Source organism: Telmatherina bonti (assembly GCF_933228915.1).
Source record: "Telmatherina bonti genome assembly, chromosome: 11".
Lineage (NCBI taxonomy): Eukaryota > Metazoa > Chordata > Actinopteri > Atheriniformes > Telmatherinidae > Telmatherina > Telmatherina bonti.
The window spans coordinates 20,871,962-20,877,578 of NC_136629.1; positions in this window are offsets into that span (position 1 = coordinate 20,871,962).

A 5,617-nucleotide genomic window follows, 5' to 3' on the forward strand; every position below is an offset into this window, starting at 1 on the left:
TAAATATTATATACAGTATATACACACATTTTGCAGACACGTAATCAATCCCACCAACACGTCTTCCAATGAGGAAGCAAGGCTGGGAGACTCAGGGGTGGGCTCTCCTATACAGTATACAGAGGTGGTTAATAAGTTCCTCTGTGGAAAGGCCTTTGGGGTGGACAAGATCCACCCAGAGTTCCTTAAAGCTCTTGATGCGTGTTTGATGGCCTCAGGATTAGGGCTCAGATTTTTTTAAGTCATGTGATTTTGTTGACTTAATTGGGTTGTGATTTCTAGCTCAAACAATTTGTAGTCAAGTGTGAAATGGTTGGCATGAAAATCAGCACTTCCAAATCTGAGACAATGGTCCTTAGCTGGAAAAGGAATGGAGTGTCCTCACCGTGTCAGGAAAAAAAATTCCTGCCCCAAGTTGAGTAATTAAAGAATCTTTGAGTTTTGTTCACAAGTAAGGAAGTATGAAATGCATTATTGACAGGTGGATTGTTGTGGTGTCTTCAGTGAGGTGGACTCTGCATTAGTCTGTTGCATTGAAAAAGGAGCCGAGCCAAAAGGTGAAGTTCTCAATTTATCATTCAGTCTACGTTCCTACCTTCACCCATGGTCATGAGCTGTGGGTAGTTACTAACAAACCAAGATCACAAATACAAGCGGCTGAAATTTGCTTCCTCCACATAATCCTGGGTTTTCCCTGAGAGATAGAAATTGAAGCTCAGTCATCCAGGAGGGGCTCAGTGTAGAGCCAGTTCTCCTTTGCATCAAAATGAGCCAGTTCAGGCATCTGGTCAGGATGCCTCCTGGAGGCCTGGTGTTCCAGACACATCCCTCCAGAAGGAGACCCAGGACTTGCCAGATGCATTACACCTCTCGGCTGGCCTGTGAATGCCTTAAAAAAGCCCCCTGACAAGCTGGTAAATGTGGCTTGGGAGAGGGAAGCCTGAGCTTCCCTGCTTGGGCAGCTGTCCCCACAACCTGACTGTGGGTAAGGGGTAGAAAATGGATGGATTCATGTGAAAGTTACAACTGCAAATGCACCAATCACTCCCATACCACCAGTAAGTGCTCTATAACAACCCAGAGGGTCTTAAATTTAATTCTTAAAAATATTCACTTGTTTTTCACAAAGCAGTAAACATCTCCATCCCAGTCTTTTGAAATGTTATAATGGTTGATTTGTAAAGAATGATGAAACCTCACCAAGATATGTTTTTACTGCTCTATCACAGGCGAAGATAAACAAAAGAAAGCCCATGCACCATTCAAAGACACTTGTACTGCAGCTATAAGCAGTCAGGAGGATGCCTGTCTTTCCTCCGAAATAATAAAATTTCAAAATTGGACTTTAATGTTGCATCCATATCATGTTAAAACACAAAAAGCAGTGTCACAATAAAAAATGATCCGCTTTAGTACAATCAGCAGTCTAATTACGAAAATTTCCTGATGTGACCTAGTTACATGTTCTGGTTGTGAACCCAGGAGCGGTCATGTCCAAGTAACATACAAAAATCTATTAAATGCTTTTTTCATCATTTTAGATTAACAGAAAATATGGAACTTCAAATGAAATCTGCATCTTGCCTGTTAAATCACTTTTTATTCACAGATGTGTAGTCCACTAGAGGGGAGTATTGATCTGTGTTGCAGTTGTCCTGTCCCCACGGTGTCTTTCTGTTTATTTTTGAATAAATGTTATTCTGAGTCTCTTGTCCCCTTTTGAAATCTTGACTGGCTGCCCCCCTATGAGCATTTTGTTAATGGACTCTGCTATACAATCCAGAAGAAACTCACTCTATTAAAAAGCCAAGCTGTTCATCCTCAGTCTGTTCCTCTGTCAGAAATAATGCACCTCAGATGTTTTTGTTAAGTGCAGCAAAAGCAGCTGGTCTCTCTTTTGTTGATGTTTCATTTATTGAGAGTTTTGGATGAGGGCTTCAGACATTTGTGCTGATCTCTCACATCCTCCATAATGCCATGTGTGCCTAGTTGGCCAGATATTGCATTCACTCCTTTTTATTTGTTTCATATGCATGCCTGCATATGGGTTACCCTACTGCCCTCTTCCTCCCTTGGCTGGTTGTGGGACAGTAAAGCCCTTAAGGTTCACTGAAGGTTCCTCCCCACTGGGCACATAATGATACCGTTGGGTTAGTCTGACTGAGAAAAGGCAGCTTCTACTAAACTTAACAAACCAATAACGAACAAGTATGGTAGAAGGAACCAGTCCAAACAACAGAGTTCAAGATTCTACCTACAACTTTTCTTTCCCAAAACAAACACCACTGCTTCCATGATTCTTTTTTAAAGAGCCGATTGACTTCTTAGAATATAAATAAACAAAAGTCTCAGATATTGCTGCCTCTAAGGCACGCTGAAAACATTTCTTTTGCTAGCTTGCATGGAGAATGTAGATTATTAAAGCAGTTATTTATAATGTTTATGGATTCACTTTGTGATTTTAAGTAGGCTGCTCAGCGGTGTGTTTTATGATCCTGTCTCTCAAAGTGTTTTCAGCTCCCTCAGTGATCTGTGGTACTGCAAGAGGTGCTGGTATGCTCCTTCTTAAAGGGGCTTAGACTATATAGTGACCTGCCACATCTCAGACCTCCCGAAAAGTGCCTGCCGGCTAAAACACTGATCCACTGATGTGCTTGCTGTCTGCCAGGACATTACTGCAGCAGAGCTCTGCAATCTGCCTTCCATTAGCAATAGTCACTGCTGACTTTCTAACCATCTAAAGTAATAGGTTGAAACAGAGACTTATATGTTTTAAGAAACCAAAGTTTGAGTTATCACAGAACAGTTTAATGTCAAAGGTTTATGTGCTGTGTAGTGTTGTCACTCTGCAGATGAGCTCATAAAGGACCACACATCATGTCTCTGTACAAAATCACTGCAACTTCTGACAAGAAGCATTTTGACACTTTCCAACGTACAAAAGAAAATGTCATAACTTAGAAATAATAAGAATGCTGTCTTCTTTGATCTCAACACTGCCCTACATTGCTGCATAGATTTCATATTTCCTAATGGGCCGAAACACTTCTCAGCTTGTTATTTCCATCTACCAATTTCTCCAGGATGTGAGTGCCTCAGTTTTGTTTACTGAGTGTTACCTGGAGATATTCCTGTCTGTTCTTGCTGCTCAAATTCCACTCCTGGGCTGTGTCTCTTTTTGTCATCAAATAAAGAAGACTCAGGTGTGCTAACATTCACCTGAATGAAAAAAGGATTGTACACTGCTCACTTCTGTCCAGTGGTTTTAAATAACATTAGCCTTAGAAATAATCATGTTTCAATTTTTTCTTAGTATCTGACTGTTAGGAAAAGTGAATTGTCTTGTTTTTTTTCTTCTTCAAGGGGAAACCCAGGTGACTCACAACCCAGAAAGCGCTGGGAATGAGGCAAAAAAAGTCTGAGTGAGGCTATCACACCCACAGTTCTAAAGAGCTCCCCTGGGTTCTTTGCAGATTGCAGAAAAGAGAGAGAGAGAGAGAGAGACGCAAAGGCAGAGGGGGAAAGATGCAAGTTTTATTGAGTGAGACCGCATCTGCTGCCCCTTCTCTCCCAGTGTAAACATCTGTGGCTGGTTAGTGTTAGCCTCTGAGCTAAGTGCAGTCCGAGAAGGTCTGGTTCTTATACTGTGCGATAGCAATGGCAAAGGGCATTGGGGTGGGGAGGCGGGTAGGACTGCTTGTAGAGCCTGGGCCCCGTGCCCAACTTAGGAACAGCACAGGCGGGAGGACAGAGAGTTGGGTCTGGGAGAGAGATAAGGGAAGGTGGAGAGTGTTTTGGGAACTGAGAGTGATATAGACCAGAGCTCCCTAGACTAGAAAAGGCAAAGGAGCTGTCATTGGGTTTAAGTTGGGACTTGTTTATTTACAGACAGAAAAAAGAAAGGATTTTCCCATGTTGTTCTGTGGACTGTAGGCAGCTTTAACCTCAGTTTCTAATGTTTTTTTTTTCCATTTTTAACTTTTTCCCCTGCAGGTGATATTCATCACTTTGGCATCAAGGACACTAAGGATAGACGAGTTGAGCTTAGCCTGCAGGAAAACTCTGTCCTATTCATCCACTTTGTGACAACATATAAAAGATGGCACAATAAAGGATTTGGTATTAAGTAGCAGTTCTTGGTGCCACTGCCTCTGTATATAAGTTTGAAAAGCATGTGCAAGACATTAGAACAAAGCACGGCTGGCCCACTTTAGTATGTATGAAAGGAATAACTTCCTTCAGAGCTTTGCCCTTTATCAAAACATTTCTTTCCAACAACCCTGTCAGTTGCTCAGAGTATTGCCTTTAATGTGTCAGATCAACTACAAAAAGTAACCCTTGCTCACAGATTTGATAGACTATTTCAGATTAAATTAAATCCTTCAGGATCACAATACTGAGAAAATCTTTTGGTATTCCGATTTGAAGTGTAGTTGTTAGTTTTCATCCTTTCAAGATGGATGCAGGACTTTTCAAAATCAATACATGACTCATCCAGTTTATAATACTATAGCATGAGACTTCTTGCAGAGATTTTACTTTAAAAAAGGGTCAGAGCTGAGCCTTAGAGGATATTCAAGGGTCATGGTTCATGACATAGTTCAGCAAGGAGATCACCAGTAACTCTTTGAGCTGGGAGTTAAAATATTTAGATCACATGATGTGATTGTTGTCAGAGCCTTAGTAAAGAATTAGATTTAGTCTATTTTTTTTTGTCTTTTCTAACACCCTCAACTCAAACATCTATTGTAAAACCTCTAGTAGCTGCACCTAAGCAGCATAGCCTCAAGTCAAACATTGTCACTTTTGTAAAAAAAAAAAAAATTTTCCTCCAAATTGCCACTTTTGCAGGACAAATTAATTGGTTTCTCATAAGGATGATTGCATTACTTTGCATTCCTGACAAACTCCCCCGTTTCTGAGAGGCCCACAGAATCACATGCTGTTTTTGTCTAAGGGGCTGACCACTGTTTATCATTGACGTCCAGCTCTCAGTCGAGTCTTGTCTGCCGTTCTAATGTGATAAAAGGAAGTTCGTCTAAGGCTCGCTCAATGTCTGACTATCGGCACCAAAACACACTCAGTCAGAAGCACTGAAACTATGTTAGAGGGTTCACCATGCTGTTCTTCCCATTCTCACTATACTATACTATTTAGTAACCATTTTCATTTAAAGATATTTATCTAATTAATGTTGCATCACTTCTAAGAATTTGCACATTAAATCATTATCATTTCATTGAATAAGCAAAATTAAATTTTTTATAAACATCTGTAAAAAGCTTTGTTAAGGCTCAAAAGTTAGAGACTTAAAGCAGTTTATGAGAGGCAATTCTGCCTGTGTTAGGTCCACTAGTAGGGCCCTGTGTTTTGATTGACAAGGTCTGACCCTTTGTTGCTAGGCTTTTCCACGCCTGGGTAAGCGTAGGAGGCCACCAGTCATCGGTGGGCTGCTGTGAGACAAAGGTCACAAAATGAAGAGAATGCCGATCTGCAGGGATGATCTGATATTGACAGGTCACATATACGAGGAGCTGACACATCACATGGGTCTCCTGGTCTGTAGTATTGTCTTTTGAAAGAGCGGTTTTGTATAGCAATTGTATTTTTTTCTTTT